The sequence below is a fragment of the Odocoileus virginianus genome, chromosome 1 (genome assembly GCF_023699985.2).
Source record: "Odocoileus virginianus isolate 20LAN1187 ecotype Illinois chromosome 1, Ovbor_1.2, whole genome shotgun sequence".
NCBI classification, from domain to species: domain Eukaryota; kingdom Metazoa; phylum Chordata; class Mammalia; order Artiodactyla; family Cervidae; genus Odocoileus; species Odocoileus virginianus.
In genome coordinates, this window is record NC_069674.1 from 11,823,837 (window position 1) to 11,845,035 (window position 21,199).

A 21,199-nucleotide genomic window follows, 5' to 3' on the forward strand; every position below is an offset into this window, starting at 1 on the left:
CAAATTCCTGGCCAATGGGGACCAGGCTATTCTGCTCCGTTCCTCTCCTCCCCCTGCGGCTGCCCCTCACCCTGGGCCCCTCACCCCTCCTCCTGTGACGTCACCAGCATGATTTTTGCTGACTGGCTCTGGGCCTGGGGAGGAAAGGAGGGCAGGGGAGCTCAAGAAGACTGGGATCTTACTCTCACTGCCCCTAGGAGTTTAGGACGTCCTTTCTCACAAATGTCACATGTATGTCAACAACTCTGAGCTCCGAGTAGCAGCAGTTTTGAGTGGAAGTAAGAGAACAAGGCAAGTGTTTTGATAAAGTGTTCTAACAACAACACTTCCTACATTAAAAAAAAAAAAATTATCTGGGGGACAAAGATGAACAATGCAAAAGGGAGGAGATGAACAGAAAGACCGAAGGGAAATGAGCATAAAAAAGGCAGTAGAATTTAGAACTGAGGGAGGCCTATTGGATCCAGGGCACAAAGGAACTAACAGGTCAAACTTGCTCAGAAATAAATAGAAGAGGAGAAACAGAGAAGGGGATGTGACGACAGAAACAGAGATCCAGGGGATGAGATTGTTGGCTGATGGAGCAAGGGGCTCCAAGCCAAAGAATTTGGGCAGCCTCTCAAAGCTGGAAAAGGCAAGAAAATGGATAGTCCTCTAGAGGCTCCAGAAGGAACAATGAGCCCTGCCTACACCTTGATGTACCTAGCCAGACGCTTGCTCACTCTCTGGGCTTCTGACCTACAGAGCTGCAAGATAACAAACGTGTTGTTTCAAGGCACTGAGTTTGTGGTCACTTGTTAAGGCATCCACAGGAATGGAATGCGCGCCCGGATAGTAGAATATGAGGCAGGCATTTCAGAGTCCAGGTTTTCAACAACCATGTCTTTCTTTCTCTCCCTCACGCCCAGCATCTGTCAGCTATCTGTTGGTTAGCAAAAATGTTTCATACCTTCCCTTTTATTTGCTTTATAAGACAACACGTGATATTTTAAAACAATTAAGTGGTTATGAAGATAAGTATCAATAGCCAACTTCCTCGTTCTTATCCCTTCTCTCCGTGAAAACAGCGTGAGATTTGATTTCTATTTTTGGAACAGTGTAACTATACCCTCCATTTTAATGCAACTTTATTCTTTTAATTAAAAATGTGCCTAGGACTCATAGACTTAACTTGTCCTTGGAAATAATTGTGCATTATACTCTATGAAAATACATTATCATTTTCAACCGCTTACTAGTTCATAGTCTAACGGATTTACAGCAAATTGCCCTGCTGCACTCCCAGGGCGGGGCTGGGATCTCCATCCTGGATGTGAGGCTGCGTCTTTCAGCAGAAACTGACACAAAGCGGGACCTCTGCGATTTCGGGCTGCAGGCCAGGCTCCGCCCCCACCACCGCGGCCGCCAATCAGCTCCCGGGACGGCCTCCTTTTCGTCCCGCCCTGGCCGTTCCACGTCCCTGAACTCGGTCAGCCGCGCAGTCCCTTTTCGCCTGAAGCGCTGTTGCCCCCTGGGGACTGCGGCCGCCCCCTCCTAGCCGGGCCCTCTGCCCCCAACCCGCACTGCAGGGAATAGCGGGGCTAAGGGTGAGTGTGGGCCCGCGATGGGTTCTGGACAAGAGAGGCCTGGCGGTGACACGGGCCACAGCGCGGGTGGCCGCGCGGGGAGACGGGGCGACGTGGGGGGATGCTCGGGACGAGCGTTTGTGTGCGGTCCGGGAGGCGTGGGGACTGCCACGGGGCCCCTGCGGTTCTCGAGGGGAGGGCAGCGGACAAGTCCACCGGGGGTTCCTTGCTGTTTACCCCTCGGCCCCTGCCATGGTGAATCCCAAAGGCTCCATCTCAGTTCCCTTCTTGCTGCATTGTTTTTCACCCTTGCTTGTCTGGAGGTGAGGGACCCCCTGTTTTTCTTGTGCATTTTTTGAGCTCCCGCAGGGAGCCATGGAAATCTGAACCGAAAGGAACCTTGGAGGCCATGCATTTCACCTTCTGGGGACTTGCTCTTGAATTCTTTGGGGGAGGGGGGTGGGTAGCTGGCTTCTGCAGAAACCCAAGGTGAAAGTCCTCTCCTCCCCAAGTGCTCTAGGCGCCATCCGGCGCAGAGTGTGTCTGCGGCAGAGGAAAGGGCGAGGTGCGAGAGAGTGGGTGCGGGGAAGCGGGTGGACAGCTTAGCCTGCAATGCGTTGGGCCTGAGGCAGTCAATGCTGAATTCAACGGTTCCCAGGTAAACATCCCCCAGCTGGCCACTGAGTTGGCTCATCCTGCAATGGAGAGGCCTTTCGTATGGGAGAAAAAGATTCATGAATCAGATGATCTTGGAAACTTTTTAGAAGATGTGTCAGTCCAACGAGACATAAAAGAGCAGAATGAATCTGTCTAGCTGACCATCCACCCATCCATCCTTCCATTCCTCAAAATATTTCTTTGTGAATTGACTTAAATTTAATACTTTGCTTTCTTTTTTTCTTCGGCTTGGTTTTTTAAAACATTAATAACAGGTGTGCTTGCTTGCTAAGTCGCTTCAGTCATGCCCAACTCTTTGTGACCCCATGAACTGTAGCCCTTCAAGTTCCTCTGTCCATGGGATTCTTCAGGCAAGAACACTGGAGTGGGTTGCCATTTCTTTCTCCAAATAAAAAGTATATAAAACATACAAAGTGAATGCCTGACCTTCTCCTAGGTCAAGAAATAGAACTCTTGTATCCTCAGTCATGCCCATCCTTCTCTCCTCCCTGAGATATAATATCTATCCTGACTTTTGTATTAATCATGTCCTTGCTTTCCTTTATTGTTTTTTAGTCGCTTAAGTTGTGTCCGACTCTTTTTCTCATGGGCTGTACCCCACCAGGCTCTTTTGTTCATGGGATTCCCCAGGCAAGGAGACTGGAGTGGGTTGCCATTTCCTTCTCCATGGGATCTTCCCAACTCAAGGATCAAACCCACATCTCCTGCATTGACAGGCAGATCTTTACTGCTGAGCCACAAGGGAAGTGTCTAATATATTCCAAAACCATATATATATATATGTGTGTGTGTGTGTTGGCTTTCCCTATTTTTTACTTTCATATTAATGGCATTATACTATATGTATTCTTGGGTTTTTGAGGTTCACCCCTGGGGATAATTTCTTCATTTTCACTGCTTATAGTTTGAGTAGCATCACCAGCTCAGTGGACATAAATTTGAGCAAACTCTGGGAAATAGTGAAGGACAGGGAAGCCTGGCATGCTACAGTCCACAGGGTTGCAAAGAGTTGGACACAACTTGGCAAATGAACAACAACATACTTTATCCATTCTATATTTATTGGTTGTTGCTCATTTGGGATTTGTATTATTAATACTATCTATTGCTATGTAACAAATTACATCAACACTTAGCAGCTTAAAACAGCAAAACAAATAAACAGAAAGGTTATATCTCACAGTTTCAATGGGTCAAGAATTCAGGAGGAGCTTTGCTAGGAGTCTGACTCATTGTCTCTCACTAGCTATAAGCAAGGTATTGGCTGGGGCTATAGTCATCTCAAAGCTGGCTGAAGGAAATCCCTTTCAAGCTCACCTAATATGAGTGTTGGCAGAACTCTTGGCCTCACTGGCTTTGGTTGGACACATCAGTCCTTTGCCACATGGGTCTCTGGATAAGACCTAGTCATACCATGGCAGCTTGCTTCCACCATTGTGAAGGCTTCCAGAGACAAAGACAAAAGACAGAGTCTTTTTGTAATCTAAATTCAAAAGTGACATCTCATCATTTTTCTCAGCTTCTTTTCATTAGAAGTGAGTCACTAGTTCCAGCCCAAACTCAAAATGAGAGGATTACACAAGACCATGAATATCTGGAGGCAGGGATTGTTGGGGCTCATTTTCCATGGTGGCTCAGAGAGTAAAGCATCTACTTTCAGTGCAGGAGACTGGGGCTCAATCCCTGGGTCGACAAGATCCCTGGAGAAGGAAATGGCAACCCATTCTAGTATTCTTTTCTGGGAAACCCTGTGGACAGAAGAGCCTGGTGGGCTACTGTCCATGGGGTTGCAAAGAGTCGGACACAACTGAGCAACTAGCATATACACACTGGAGAAGGCAATGGCACCCCACTCCAGTACTCTTGCCTGGAAAATCCCATGGAGGGAGGAGTCTGGTAGGCTAGAGTCCATGGGGTCGCTAAGAGTCGGACACGACTGAGCAACTTCACTTTCACTTTTCACTTTCATGCATTGGAGAAGGCATTGGCAACCCACTCCAGTGTTCTTGCCTGGAGAATCCCAGGGATGGGGGAGCCTGGTGGGCTGCCGTCTATGGGGTTGCACAGAGTTGGACACGACTGAAGTGACTTAGCAGCAGCAGCAACTATCTTGTACGTGCCTTCTGGTTCACTCTTGTTCCCTAGGGTGTACACCTAGGTTATACTACTGGGTTATAAGATTTCTTTATATTCAACTTTAATAGGTGATTGATAAACTGTTTCCAAAGTGTTAGGCCAGCTTGCACTCTCCAGCAACAGATGAGCGTTCCTCTGTTTACGCATACTTGTCACAATTTGGCATTATCAAATTTCATTTTAAGCCAGTCTAGTAGGCATGAAATAGCGTTCTATTTTGATTTTAATGAGCATTTCTCTGATAACTAATGAAACTGACCATATTTTCATATAATGATGAGCTATTGTGCTTTCTCTCTGGGAAATTCTGCCTCCTGCCTTTTATTCATTTTTATATAGGATTGCTTGTCTTTTTCTTATTGTCTTATTGGAATGCTTTCTTTATACAATCTGGATGCTAATCAATACCTAGTTAACTGTATATGCTGCAAATATCTGCTTTTAGTTGGCGCTTAGCTTATCTTTCTTTGTATGTCTTTCTATCTCTGCCGGTGAATTAAGTTTGAATTTTAATTTCAATTTTACTTTATTTTCCTCTAAAAACTTTTATTAAAGTTATGAATTTGGTAATGTCGTAATCCACCTGGAAGTTTCTTGTATTACTATTTACTCCATATGAACAATCAACTGTCCCAGCACCAGTGATCTATATGAATCACATTTTTCATATATGCATGAGTTTCTTTGAAACTGCCTACTCTCTTTATCTATTTGTCTAACTCTACCAATACAAAATTGCTTTTAACTGCAGTAGTTTTATAATAAATCTTTAAATCTGGTAGGAAATATTCTCCTACATCTTTCTTCTGGTTCAAGGATTTTTAAAAAATCAGTTATTGGAGCTTTGACCTTCCATATAAATATTTAAACAAACTTGTCATGTTCTTCAAAACAGGAAACAGACAAGCAAGGAAACAAACTTGTTGGAATTTTTATTGATATTGCATTAATTCTATGTATCAATTTGGGGAGAAATGGTCTCTTCAAGGTGAAGTTTTCCATCTATGAACTTGGTATATAATACCATTACATACATATATATATAAAATGCCAAACTAGCTTACCACTAGTTTTTTTAGTGTTTTGTAATGTTTTGTAATACTTTTCATTGTTCCCTTTTGCTCACTTCTGTTAACTTTATTTCTAAGTACATTATATTCTCAGTGCTATTATAAATGTTTTGTTTTATAAAGATTATATTTTGTAGTTCATTGTTTGCTACTGGTGTATAGAAATCCAGTTGCCTTTTATATAGTGTTTATGTATCAAACATGATAACCTGCATTAATAACTCTAAATTTACCTATAGCATCACGTTTGCTACAAAGGCAGTCATATCTTCTGAAAACAATAACAGTTTTGTTTCTTCTTTTCTAATCCTTATATTTTCAGTTTCTTTTTCCTGTCCTATTACATTGGCTAGGACCTCCAATGTAATGTTAAATAAAAGTAGGGAGGGGTATCTTGTTTTATCCTTAAGATAATAAAGTAAAAGATGTCACTATATCAGCTTTAAATATTGCATTCAGGATGGTTATTTCATAAATGCTCTGTCCAATGATAGGAAAGTTCAGTTTTTCTTTTGGTAAGCACTTTTATTGTGAGTAAATGTTTTGTTGAATGCTTCTACTATGGCAATTGATTTTCTCTTATGACTTTTTCTTTAAGTATGTTATTTTAGTGAGGTTCAGTATTCAATGTTTAATATTAAATCAACTTTACATTCCTGCAATAAACTATGATAAATATGTGATAACTTTTATATATAGATATAATGATAAACATTGGATATTTGCATCTATATGTGTGAATTGAGATTAGCCTGTAAATATTCTTTCTGGTACTAACCTTACCTGTTGTCAATATCTTTTCATAAAATAAGATGAGTAGTATTCTCACGGTTACTGTTCTCTGGGAGAATTTGTGCAAGATTAGAATTATCTGGCCAAATATTGCTTCAAATCACCAGCGAAACACTCAAGGTTTGGAATTTAGTTTGTCAGAGGACATTAAACTTGTTGGTCCAATTACTTGAAGGCTTTATAACACTATTTAGGTTTTCTTATGGAGTCAGTTTTCATGAGTTGTATTTTCCAAAATATTTAACCAAAACTAATGCAAAAGATTTGTTCACATTTTCTCTCATTATCTACTTAAATATTTTCTATTTTTATGACTGCCTTTTCATTACTAGTGTTTATATATTTCCTTTCTCTTTTTGGTTAGATTAATTTTGCCAGAACTTGGAGTACTTTGTTCACATACACATCCAAAAATAATAAACCCTGTCTGTTCTCTGCATTATTATTTATTTTATTACTTCTTCCTGCTTTCTTTGAATTTCTCTGTTATTTCTTTTCTGAGCTTTTAAGGTGTATGCTTAGCTCATTAATTTTGAGCTGTTGCTCTTACATAAGCTCTTCAGGCTATAAATTTGTGTCACTGCTCTTTAGCTCTATCTCACAAGATTTGATATGAATATTTTGCTATCATGCTTTAAATATTTATCATTCCCATTATGGTTTCTTGTTTGGCCCATGAATTTTTTAAAATATGTATTTTAACTTACAGTCTCTTCATAAAGAATATTTTATCATCTTCTAGTAATGTTGTCTAGCTAATTTATAATTAATTCAGAGAATTATGACACCAATTCCTTTGGACTATTGAAGTTAGCTTTATAACCTAGCAAATTGTCAGTTTTATTTGCTTGAAAATAATGTGTGATCTCTAATTATATAATGTCCTACATATTCCTTTAAAACAAGTGTGTTAATTATGCAATCCATATGTGCCATACCGTCACCAATTTTTTATCTGCCTGAATTATCAATTACAAAAATAGGTACGTTAAAATATTTCACTGCTATGGTGGATTTTAAAATTTCTCATTGTAGATCTGTTTATCAAAAGTTCTTTCACAGCATAGGAAACCATAAATAGAATGAAAAACAAACCCACAGAATGAGAGAAAATATTTGCAAAACATGCTACCAAAAAGGGATTACTTTCCAAAATATACAAACAGCTCATTCAGCTTAATATAAAAAAACAATCTAATCAAAAAATGGACAGAAGAGCTAAATAGATGTTTCTCCAAAGAAGACATACAGGTGACCAACAGGCACATGAAAAGAACCTCAACATCACTAATTATTAGAGAAATTCAAATCAAAGATACAATGAGATACCACCTAACACCAGTCAGAATGGCCATAATCAAAAAGTCCACAAACAATAAATGATGGAGAAGGTGTGGAGAAAATGGAACCCTTCTACACTGCTGGTGGGAATGTAAATTGGTATAGCCACTACTGAGAACAGTATGGTGGTTCCTTAAAAAGCTAAAAATAGAGGCACCATATGATCCAGCCGTCACACTCCTGGGCATATATCCAGAGAAAACCGTGGTTTGAGAGGATAAAGGCACCCCAGTGTTCATTGCAGTGCTTTTTACAGTCAAGGAATAGAAGCAACCTAAATGTCCATTGACAGATGAATGTATAAAGATGTGATACACATGTACAATGGACTATTACTCAGCCATTAAAAAGAATGAAACAACGCCACTGGCAGCATCATAAAGATCTGGAGATTATCATACTAAGTAAGTCAGACAGAAATACTAATATCATATGATATCACTTATATGTGGAATCCAAAAAAAATGATACAAATGAACTTATTTACAAAACAGAAACAGCCTTAGAAAACAAACATGGTTACCAAAGGAGAAATGTAGAGAAGAGAGATAAATTGGGAGTTTGGGATTGACATATACACACTACTATATTTAAAATAGATAACCAACAAGGATCTACTGTATAGTACAGGAAACTGTACTCAGTATTTTGTAATATTTCCCAAATGGGAAAAGAGTTTGAAAAATAATAGATATGTGTATATGTATAACTGAATCACTTTACTGTAGACCTGAAACTAACATGCCATTGTACACCAACTATAGTCAAATATAAAGTAAAATTTAAACAAGTAAAAATAAAAAAATAAAAACCATAACGAGATACCAATACATTAAAAAGTATATATATCATAAACATACATGTATTTTTAAAGCCTAAGTTTTTAAAATGTTTGACAATTTATAATTTAACATTGAATAATTTAATCCAGTTATATTTATTGTAATTAGTAATAGAATTAGACTTATTTTTACCATCTTATTATTTTAATTTTGTCTGGTTTATCTCTTTCATTTCTTACCGTTCTTTCTTTTATTCTCCTTCATTTCCCACTATTTTACTCCTTCTCTTATTTTTAAGTTACATGTTCTAAAGTTTTAGGTCAAATGTTTTAGTAGTAACTCTAATTGTATAGCGTACTTAACTCATGACATTTATTGAAGTATAGTTGACAAATAAAGCTTGCATATGTTAAGGTTTTGGGAGGGCTTCCCAGGTAGCACTAGTGGTAAAGAAACTGCCTGCCAATGCAGGAGACACAAGAGACATGGGTTTGATTCGTGGGTTAGGAAGACCTCCTGGGGGAGGAGGGCACTGCAGCCCACTCCAGTATTCTAGCCTGGAAAATCCCATGGACAGAGAAGTCTGAAGCGTTACAGTCCACGCCGTCGCAAAGAGTCAGACACAACTGAAGCGAATTAGCACACAGTCATACACACACACATATTAAGGTTTACAGTGTGATGTTTACATAGGCGTATACATTGTGAAATGATTGCAGCAATCAAGCTAATTAACATATCGACCACCTTGTATAGTTTACCATTTTCTTTTGGTGAGAACAATTAAGATCTACCATCTTAGCAAATTTCAAGTATGTAATACAATATTGTTAACTAATAGTCATTGTGCTATACATTTGATCTCCAGAACTTACTCAACCTGAATATCTGAAATTTTGCAATCTTTAATCAATATTGCCTCATTTCCAACCTCTCCCCAGTTCCTAGTAATCACCATGCTACTCTCTGCTTCTGTAAGTTCAACTGTTTTATATTCCACATATAAATGAAGTTGGTACTGTATTTGTCTTTCTGTGTCTGCATTATTTCAAAATTTAGCATGATGCCTTCAAGGTTCATCCATGTTGTCACAGATAGCAAGATTTCCTTTTTTAAAATAGCTAAATAAATTCCATTGTGTATATATACCACAGTTTCTCTATTCATTAATCCATCTGATAAGACACTTATCAGATGGATTAATGAATAAAGTTGTTTCCATATCTTGGCTACTGTGAATAAAGCTACAATGAATGTGGCAGTACAGATATTATTTCCAGATATCAGTTTTATTTTCCTTTGAATATACACCCAGAACTAGGATTGTTAGATAATATGGTAATTCTATTTTTCATTTTTTGACAAGTCTCTATACTGTTTTGCACAATTACTGAACCAATTACATTCACATCAACAATGCACAAGCTTTCCCTTTCCTCCTCATCCACACCGACCCTTGTCATCTCTTGTCTTTTTGATAGTAATGCTTCTAACAGGTGTGAAGTGATATCCTGTGGTTTAGATTTATACCTCCATGATGATTAGTGGATTTAAGTACTTTTCCATTTATCTGCTGGCCATTTGTATATCTTCTTTTGAGAAATGTCTATGCAGGTCCTTCATTTATTTTTAATTGAACTACTTGTTTTCCTGCCATTTAACTGTTTGAATTCCTTATGTATTTTGGATATTATTAACTCCTTATTGGATATGTGGTTTGTAAATATTTTCTCCTATTCTGTTTGTTTTCCCTCTATACTGTTGCATCCTACCCTGTACAGACACTTTTTAGCTTGACATAGTCCCACTTGTTTATTTTTGCTTTTATTGCCTGTGCTTTTGGAGTCATATCCAAAAATTTATTGTGCAGCCCATTGTTAAGCTTTTTCCTATGTTTTTTCCTATTAACTTTACAGTTTGGGATCTTGTGTTTGAGTCTGTAATGTATTTTGAGTTGCTTTTTGTATTTGGTGTGAGGGAAGCATTCAACTTTGTTTTTCTGCATGTGAATATCCAATTATTCCAACACCATTTATTGCAGAGACTATCTTTTCCACATCATGTGTGCTTTGCACATTTGTTGAAGGTCAGTTGACTGTATGGTTACAGGATACAAAATCAACTTACAAAAATCGGTTTTGTTTCTCTGCACTAACAGCGATTTAGCAATTTCCTGAAAGGGAAATTTTAAAAAGAATCCCATTTATAACAGCATCAAATCAGTAAATATTTGGGAACCAGTTTAACCAAAGGCAAGTAGGTGGCTCAGTGATAAAGAATCTGCCTGCCAATGCAGGGGATGCAGGAGACACAAGTTTGATCCCTGGGTAGGGAAGATCCCCTGGAGTAGAAAATGACAACCCACTTCAGTACTCTTGCTTGGAAAATTCCATGGATAGAGGAGCCTGGTGGGCTACAGTCCATGGGGGTCTCACAGTCAGACATGGTTGAGCACACACCCAGCAACAACAATTTAACCAAGAAGGTAAAAGCTCTATACACTGAAAACTATAAAATGCTGATGAAAGTAATTGAAGACACAGATAAAAAGATATTCTGTTTATGGATTGGAAGAATTAATAATGCTGAATTGTCTCTGATTGCAAATTTATATATAGAAAACTTAGTAAATGAATTTAGTCATCTGCAAACAGACATATCTATAGACAAAAATAATTTTTCCATTTTGGATGGCATATGTTTTTCTTACCTTGTTGCTCTGGCTAGAACTTTGAGTGCTATACTGGGGAAAAAATGAGAGAGGGACCTCTTATCTTGTCCCTGATCCTGGAGGAGAAACTTTCAATCTTTTACTCTTGAGTATGATAACTATAGGCTTGTTATATATGGGCTTTATTATGTCGATGTATATTCCTTCTATATCCAGTTTTTTCACAATTTTTGTCAAGGAGGGCTGTAGCCCTCTGCCTGGGTGACAAAGTCAAATGCTCTTTCTTCATCTGCTGAGATGATTTTATACTTCATTTTGTTAGCTGAAATGAAGTTGATTTCCAGATGTTGAAACATCTTTGCATCACTGTACTAAATCCCAACTTTTTATGGTGTATGATTTTTTTAATATACTGTTGGATTCACTATGGTAATGTTTTATTGAGGATTTTTGCATCTATATTCATCAAGGATGTCGGCCTATAATATTGCTTTCTTGTAGTCTTGTCTGACTTTTGGTATCAGGGTATGTGTAAGGCTCAATGCAATAACTTCCAAACAGTTTATCTTGTAGTTGTGCTATTGTTATTATATATTTTTATGCTTTTATATCCCATAAAATGCTTTTGTTTATTTAAATAGTTAATATTGACTTATATTTGCCCATCTATTTACTCTTTCCAGGATTCTTGATTCCTTCCTATTGTTATGTACTTCCATCTGGGGTCATTTTTCTTAATCTTGAAGAACTACTTTTTATATTGTATTGCTAGCAAATTCTCTCAGCTTTTGTTTATGTAAAATTATCTTTATTTTGCCTTCACTTTTTGAGGGATATTCTTGCTATGCGTAGAGTTTTAGGTTGGCAGATCACCTTTTTTTTTTTTTAAGCAATGCCACTGTGTTCTGGTTTCTATCATTTCATTTGAGAAGCCATATGCATTATTGTTGCTCTAAATGGAAAACATCCTTTATTTCTCACTAACTTACAGATTTCCTCTCTAAGATTGGTTTTTAGCATTTGATTATAATCTGCCTAGGTGTAGTTTTCTTTTTATTTATCCTGCTTCTGGAATGAGGAGAGTTTTTTTAATCTGAGTTTTGATGTTTTTCAGCCCTTTGGGGAACTTTCTGCCATTAATTATCAGTATATTGCTTCTGTTTCATTCTTCCTCCTTTTCTTCTGGGAGCCTAATTACACATCATTACCTTTTACTTTGTCTTATAATTCTTATTATATTCTTTCTATATGTTTTCATCTCCTTATGCATCATCTTTTCTTTCTCTGTGTTATTTTTGAATAGTTTCTACTGATTCCTGTTGCAGTCCACCAATTCTTTGGTCACGTGTATTTAATATGCTATTACAGCTAACTATTGAATTACTGATTTCAATGATTATTTTTATTTCTAAAATTTCTATTTTAACATTTTATGAGTTTTAATTCTATACTGGAATTCTCCAGCCTGTTTCTCTTATTTTTGAAGACATTACATTAATCACAGTTATTTTAAAGTCAGTTCCTGTTTAAGAACTCAAATATCTGAACCACTTGTAACTATGTTTCTATGTTTTGTTGTTTCTCTTGAATTCTTCACAATTCATCCTTATTTTTAGCCTGCTTCTAAATTTTGGATTAGACAGAGACATCATGAATGAAAAATCAGGAAGTTGTAGTTGATGTAATTTTTTTCCAAAGAGGGTTTTTGTTTTTTTTTTTTTGAGGTGGGAGACAGATAAAGTAACAGAAGATTACTTGATAGTATCAAAGGTTAGCTTTATGCTTTCTTAGAACAGATCCATTTCAGATTTTTCTTCTACCCAAGAGCATAGACCTTATGTCTTACGCATTGTTCTTATTCATATGCCATGGTTTTTCTCTTGTCTCAACTGAAAGCAGAGAGTGTTGGTAAGAATCATTTACTTTGGTGGGGCTTGACCTCCATATTTCCATAAGTCTAGAACTACTGAAATGAACTGCTCAGTTGACTGGCATTTTAGCCACTATTTTCTGCAAGTTTTTTGGGTCTCTCCCTGTGCATGCACAGCTTAGAAATCAGTCAGTGACTTGAGGGAAATTTGTACATAGATTTTTAGATTCACTTCTCTGAGGTTTCTTCTTGTCTGAAATTTCACCCTGTGAGTTCCAGTTCATTTGGTAATCTTGAACCAGTAAGACTGACATTTCCTGCTTGGCCTTAATTATCTTTCATTGTGAACTGGAAAATGCTCTAAAAGAAAAAGCCATAGTGAATGTACAGTTCATATCCTGTTTTCCTTCCTTCAGGATTGTAGCTTCTCAAGTTTTGTTTATATTGTTTGCTCTTCAAAGTCTTCCTTTGTTTCCTATATTTTACCCAACTTTATTGCTGTTTTTCATGAAAAGTTTGTTCCAAACAAGGAATTTTCTCAATGATAGAACTGAAAGTCTCTCACCATTTTGTCTTACATCTCAGATTATTTATCTAAGATTATTTTACTACTTCTTGAGATATATCCTTTAGAATTTCTTTTAAAGCAGACCTTTTGATGATAAATTCTCAATATTTGTTGGTCTGAAAACATATTTAAGGCTCTTATAATAGAAGACAGTGACAGAGTTGTGATAGGGATGAGAAAGCAGTGAGGGTAGGTTTTGGGTAGCTTTCAGACTATTAAGGATGGTGCTACTTTGAACATTCTAGTACATGGCTTTTGGTGACATATGTATGCATTTCTGCTGGGCATATAGGTTAAGGGTGGTTTTACTAAACAGTGTTATTTTTTTTTAACTTCAAAGTATTTTTTTAACGTTTAAAAAATACAAAATTTCTAGAGAAAAAAAACTACCTGTCAACCCTTCCCACTTCCTAAGGTAGCCAAATATATCCTTATTTTTCCTGTTAGAAAAACAGAAACATACAAAAGTAGGATCATTAATGTTTCACTGAAACAGCTGTATTATTTTATGTAAAGATCTATCGTTATTTATTAACCAACTCGCTGGCTGGTAAACAGTCTCATAGGTTTATTTTTTGACAAACTGCCCTGCTTCCCTGCCAGGGCTGGGGCAAGGGTCTCCATCCTGGACCTGCGGGGGCACCTTCGCACGGACGCTGACACACAGCGGGGCCTGTGCGGTTTGGGCGGGGAAGTCGGCCAGGCTCCGCCCCCACCGTTGCGTCCGCCAATCAGCTACCGGGACGGCCTCCTCCTCCCTCTCCATCCCCACCGCGGCCCACCTTCACCCGCAGGTTCCACCACCGTCTCCCCCAGTTATCAAATCCGGACTGGGTGCCGCTTCTCCGTGTCACACCTCTGCAGAGGAGCCCCTTCCCCCTCTGAAGTAGCGGGTGTGGATATTGCTGGACAACGGGTGAGTCTTGTACAGATAAGGCTTCTGGGCACGGAGCACAGACGGAGGTCCCTGCGGCTGGGCTGGGCCGGGGTCGCGGTGGGAGTGAGTCCAGCGGGGCTGAGAAAGCGATCGGGTTTTCGGCCTGAGACCACTTGGGCCTAAAAAGCCAGACATCTTTCAAAGAGGATTCCCTGAGGTTTCTCCGTGTCTGTTTCTGGCTCTGCTTTTTTTTTTTTTCCTCCTACCACTCTGGCTCTTATTTCTTTAGTGCTGTATTTCTCGTCCAGAAAGGCAGCCATCAAGAGTCTAATGAATTCTTGCCCTTTCCAAACATTTTTCATAATAGAATCTTTCAAAATGACAGATAAGCACAGAAAACAACACAACAGATTTATCAGATCACCCTTCCTTCAGCTCCCTCTTTCCCTCCCAACGTCACTCCCTCGCTCCCTGCCTGTATCTCTTCTTAAGAAACAATCTGACATTTAAGCCTTTTCCCCACCAACTGTCACACTGCCATCCTCAGAGGTAAGTTAGGTTGTATCCCTCCCATGTATAGTTTTGTCTTTCTATTATTTATTTGTATGTAAGCAATATATGCATTCTTGTTTTGAATTTTAAATTTTTCATGAAACTCGGTGTTTTGGGGTTCTATCTTGGTGTTACTAATCTTGGTATTTCAGACCCAAAAGGGTCTTAGCAAACAAGTCAGCCAAACAGCCCTCCCTGTTTAGCTAAGAACCCTGGCCCCTGGAGAAGATAAAAGACTTCCTTGCCATCTCTCCTCCACTGAGCAGGATCCTGAATTTGAGATCCCTTACTTCTGTTCCTGGTGTTACCGCTATGTAAATCCTGCCAGTGAGCTCACCTACACACATACTCCTATTGAATATTGTTCATACAATTCAACTTTGGAAAAGGGGGTTGAAGGGAGAAGGGGAGAGAAAAAATGACTTGGATTTGGACCAAAATCTTACTCAAGGTTAAAAGGTATGCATTTTCCTGAAACATTGTATGCTATTAAATGTTAGGATGACCAGAATATTTATTTTATTTAACAAGTATACATAGTCTTACTGTTTGCCAGACATTGATCTAAGAACTTTGTAGGTATTCACTCAGAGATTTAAGCCTTGGATTGTGACATAGGTACCAATTTTATCATCCCCATTTTATAGGTCATGACACTGAGGCACAGAGAATTAAGTAACTTGTGCAAAGTCACCTAGCACGTAAACTATAGCACTAAGATGGATTCCAGATCATCTGGTGACAGTCTGAGTTCATAACCATTGTATAGTAACACCTGAGCTCAGCGAAGTCACCACACAAAGTAGGAACTTGTAATTCTGAGAAGGGAAAAGCAACTGTCAGCTGGTCATCAGAAAGGACTTCAGGAAAAAGGATTTGAAAAGTACACAGAATAAATTTCAGCCAATTTTGGTAGCTTGATAGATAATATATTCTTATTTTTAATTTACAAAAGTAACATATAACCGTGCATATGATGCAGAAGTATGTAAAAGTTGCCCTTCAATATTCCTCAGATTAAATATTAGCAAGGAGAGATGAATCCGTCCTTTCATGCACCATAATACAAATATACGCGACTGCTTTTTATTATAAAAACGAGAGCCTATTCAACAATTTCTACCATTTTTATTTTTCCCTAGGCAATATGTCCAGTACATTCCTCCTACAAACTGGAGATCTAAGCTCTTCATAAGAATTGAATAATAATTCTGTAGACTGTATCCTATGGTTTGTTCAGCCTTTTCCTTTACTAATGAATAGTCAGAGAAGTATATGTCTTTATTAAAGCGGCCACCCCTACTGTCCGGATGGGGGCCACCGCAATGCCCAGCCCAGTGGGCCGGCGACACAAAGAAGTGCTGTCCCCTGCCAAGCGTCGCCCCTCGGCTCGCGGCCCCGCCCAGAAGGAAGCGGGGGGCGGGAGGAGACTGGTCGGGAGCCCCTCCCCTCCTCCCCCTCGGGCTCCGCCCAGCTCGCTAGCCTAGAGCTGCTTACGAGGACGCCCCTTCCCCGCAGAACCCAGGGCCCTTCTGTGCACGCAACCCTGCTTCCTCCAGCTGCCTCCGTGGAAGCTGCAGGGGCGACCTGGTGAGTGGCCCTCTCCTAACGTCCCGCAGGCCGGACCAGGGGCGAGTGGCCGTGCTTTGAGATCGGGTAGGGGGAGGCAGGCGCTGGAGGCCGAGGGGCTCGGGCAATGCAGGGGAAGAGATTGCGGGTGCCTAGAAAGAGGGGCGGAACCCCTCGCTGTTGCGTCCGCCTTCCTGTGAGTGTTCTCGGCTCTCCGGCTCTGCGTCCCTCCTGCCGCATTGCTTCACCTCTCCGGGTTCTGACATCTGATGTTTGTTTAATTGCTTTGTGTGGTCGAGTTACGCGCAGGCCTGGCCTTAGAGAAACAGCCTCTCCTCCGCAGCTTTATCGCTGAGCCTGCCGTAGCCCCTGGGTGGTGGCAGGGCTTGTTCAGGAACACGCCGGGAACTGGGGATGGAACATCACTTCTGTCCTCCTGCCCTTTGATCTTTGCAAACACCGTCTCAGGGTCTGAGATCCCTCGCCCACTCCCATTGCCCCCTCCCCCACTCCCATTGCCCCCTCCCCCCGAGACTGGTCGGGGTGTGTGTGTGTCTGTCTTAACAGGGGCGGATGATCTGTGCCCCTCCAACCCACCCTGAGCTCCCTGCCAGCAGGCCAGGAGAATTCCATGGCAATGCACGCGAGCTTTTCCGCGGTCTCCCCTCCCCTCACCCCTCCGCCTCCTGCTTCCCCCATCTCAGCCCCCTCCCCACTCCTCTGACGTCACCGACATGCTCTTTGCAGATTGGCTCCGGGCCTGGGGAAGAAAATCTAGCCGACCTAGATCCTGGAAGGGGAAGGTGGGAGGGGGATCCCACACCAGAACTTATCGCCGACTGCCGCAGAGATGAGGACTGCCCTCTCCCACACTGTCCAAGTGATAGACACCCTGGAAAGCAGGCTGGTCAACAGTAAGAAGCGGCTGGTGGATTTAAAAACAAAAAACTCAGGTCTCATTCCTGGGCCCACACTCCTCCATTACTCGATTTTCCCGGGAATTACCGAGTGAGAAAAGTGAGCAAATACGAATGAGAGAAAGACAGAGAGCCGCCGGAGGGATCTTGGAGATTTAGAAGAGAGTGCATTAAGGTTGAACGAGGGGAACAGAAAAGTAAAGTCTTGAATGACTACATCTATGGAGATGGGGAAGGAACTGATTCTGGAAGGCCACAGGAGTGCCTTGAAAGATAATAGTAATGGTCTGTCTTTTAGGCTAGGTGATTGGTGTATGGAAGTTTGTGTATTGTTTTATGATTATTTTAACATCCATATTCTTCCATGTGCATTAGTGTGTGTGTGTGTTCAGTGGTGTCAGACTCTTTGCGACCCTTCTAATGATAGCCGGACAGGCTTCTCTGTCCCTGGGGTTTTCAGGCAAGAATATTGAAATGGGTTGCCATTCCCTTCTCCAGCGGATCTTCGTGACGCAGTGATCAAACCCATGTCTCCTGCATCTCCTGCCCTGGCAAGCAGATTCTTTACCACTAATGCCATCTGGGAAGCCCTATATGTGCATTACATATTCTTTTAAATGTATGGATTAAAGCATTTTAAGTGAAAATCAAATCAATAGATTGAGTTGGTAATATCTAAAACAGAATGTGAAAGGTGTTGAACCCACCCTAATTATGGCTACTATTAGCAGAAGATGGTGGACATAAAAAGAAACAAAGAGGTTGATGGTAAAAATGGAGCAAGACCTGTAGAGTTGGTGTCTGTGATATGAATCATTTTTCAGGGCCAGAGTAGCTATATGCTGTAGAAGTGATCCCAGGTTTGCCCTTAATACCCACATCCGTTATACAGTCATTCATCCGCGGGGTGCCTGTTCATTCCTGGGGGGAATCCAAATATATAAAACTTGTCCCCTGACCTCGCATAGTTACTCTGCTTTGGGGATTTGAAATCAGGCTATGATGCAGGTGTGGTACAGTATCCAAAGCAAGCCCTCTACCTTCTCTCCCTTACAGAAACAGCTCTTAAAAGGAGACCCTGTGCAGGTACCCTGGGGCCTCTTTGTGGTAGGGGCAGGGGACTTATTAAGCTCTTTCCCCTGAGTTGCAAGTTGTGTCTGAGGTGCTTTCTGCTTTCGAAGTGCCTTGGGTTTCGTTAGCTAGTGGGCCTGGAGAAAGCAGAGAAAGCAGGATCCATAAGGAGATCCAAAGATGAAGAACTCAAGGGGAGAAATAAGGATGCCCCCAGGCTGTGTCCATCTGTGCTCAGCAAGCTAGGAGGGCAAACAGGGATTCAAACACAAGGAAGAAGCTTTTGGTTTAAAAATCAAGTGTTGGGGTCACTGTTAGCTGGTTAAAGTAGGGGTAGAATCAGCTGCAGAGTTTAAGGAACCTCCACAGAGGAGGAAATCAGATTTATTGGTGGACAAATGCATAACTTGTTGGGAGATGAAGAAAGATGTTTTAGGATGAGTGAAATAGAATCAGTTGATGAATCTAATCATTTATATATTCAATTGTTTAATGGGTTTACTTAATTGAATTTATATTATCTGTGCTGTTTTGGGGCTTTCCAGGTGGCACTAGTGATAAAGAACCTACCTGCCAGTGCAGGAAACATAATGAGACTCAGATTTGATCCCTGAGTTTGAAGATTCCCCTGGGGGAGCGCATGGCAACCCACTCCAGTAGTCTTGCCTGGGGAATGCCATGGACGGAGCAGCCTGGTGGGCTGTGGTCCATAGGGTTGCAAAGAGTTGGACATGACTGAACTGACTTAGCATGCATGTACATTCTATTTTTAATTATAATAGTAATATATACAACAATTCAAAGCAGGTAGACGCTTGCTTCTTGGAAGAAAAGCTATGACAAACCTAGACAGCGTGTTAAAAAAGCAGAGGCATCACTTTGTTGACAAAGGTCCATGTAGTCAAAGCTATCGTTTTTCCAGTAATCATGTACCGATTTAAGAATTGGACCATAAAGAAGGCTGAGTGGTAAAGAATTGATGCTTTCAAATTGTGGTGCTGGAGACGACTCTTGATAGTCCCTTGCACAGCAAGGAGATCAAACCAGTCAGTTCTAAAGGAAATCAACATTCATTGGAAGGACTGATGCTGAAGCTCCAATACTTTGGCCACCTGATGCAAAGAACTGACTCACTGGAAAAGACCCTGATGCAGGGAAAGATTGAAGGCAAAAGAAGGGGGCGGCAGAGGATGAGATGGTTATATGGCATCACTGACTCAAGGGACATGAGTCTGAGTAAACTCCAGGAGATACAAAGCCGGTGCTCTAGGACAACCCAGAGGGATGGGGTAGGGAGGGATGTGGGAGAGGGTTCAGGAATTGGGGAGGACATGTGTACCCATGGCTGATTGTTTTTGAGGTATGGCCAAAACCACCACAACATTGTAAAGTAATTATCTTCCAATTAAAATAAATAAGTTAATTTTCAAAAAACTACAGCAGATAGTGGAGGACAGAGGAGCCTGGTGAGCTGCAGTCCATGGGGTCGCAAAGAGTCAAGCACAACTTAGTGACTGAACAACAACAGGCTTGTGTAAGTTGGATGGCATCATCAACTCAATGGACACAAGTATGAGCAACTCAGAATACAGTGAAGGACAGGGAAGCCTGGTGAGCTGCAGTCCATGGGGTCTCAAAGAGTCAGACATGACTGAGCAACTGTGCAACCACAATAAAATCCTAGTAACAGACTTATGTGTTTCTGGTACTTAAGAACATGGACTGCAGTACTAGACTTCCTGGGTTTCAATGAAAAATCGATCTCTTACCACCTTTGTGACTTAAGCAAATAACAAATCCTCTGGCCATCAAGTTTTTTGTTTTCTTTGTTGTTTGGTTTTGGCTATTTTAAAAATTAGAATAGTGATAGCACATACCTCAGTGGTTTATTGTCAGAATTAAATAATGTATATAAAGCATTTATAATGCTGCTTGGACCCTGGTAAGCACTATATCGTTACAACTACTAAAATTACTAGTATTACTATTATTTGTATCTTTATCCATTCGAAACTGGGTTTGTGTCCTACATATTGCAGCGATTTGAAATTTTCACTTCAGATGTATCTAGGACATTCTTCTAGGTAGATGAAAACTAGATTTAACTCTATTCTTTGTAATAGCTTTGTAATACAGATGATCATACTTTTCTCGAACATTTCTCCCTCTCAAAACTTGTCTTGCCACATTCATAGCATTGCTCTCAGATCAGGTCTGATACGATAGCCTCACAAACAGTGCAGGAAAGGGGAAAACTGACAGAGAGGGGGTGCTCCGGCGTTTCTGCCCAAACCCCACTCCCCTCAGGCCACCACCCCTCTAGCCCAGGAACCAGCTCAGCAGGAAATCACCCCTCTTCTCCCTTGTTGCCTCCTGTTCAAATCTCCAGGCCACCTGTCCATCCCCTTTGTCACTTCTCCACAGATACTTCTCCCATGAGCCAGCTCAGTGAAAGTGAAAGTCGCTCAGTCGTGTCCTGCTCTTTGCGACGCCATGGACTATTCCATGGAATTCTCTAGGCCAGAATACTGGAGTGGGTAGCCTTTCTCTTCTCCAGGGGATCTTCCCAAACAGGGATAGAACCCAGGTTTCCCACATCGCAGGTGGATTCTTTACCAGCTGAGCTACAACGGAAGCCAGCAAGAGAGAGAAAATTACGAGTCCCCTGCTCTGGGTGAGTTCGGAGTATCCACACTACCGACAGTACGGCAGCTGTTACAGCGTGTGTATGTGTGGTGGG

The 21,199-nt window shown here is 40.7% G+C and overlaps 1 protein-coding gene across 5 annotated transcripts in view; it reads left to right on the forward strand.

Moving 5' to 3' along the window:
- Nucleotides 1-1,441: 1,441 nt before the first annotated feature.
- Nucleotides 1,442-21,199, forward strand: part of TCAF1 (TRPM8 channel associated factor 1) — a 47,001-nt gene continuing 27,243 nt past the window's right edge. For 2 of the 5 annotated variants that reach the window (XM_070461755.1, XM_070461722.1), the window contains exon 1: nt 1,442-1,586. The gene's annotated coding sequence lies outside the window, so the exon portion shown is untranslated. Of the gene's footprint in view, nt 1,587-14,221; nt 14,390-16,377; nt 16,493-21,199 lie in introns of those variants that run through there. The other 3 variants (XM_020871012.2, XM_070461672.1, XM_020871011.2) reach the window with 3 other exon arrangements.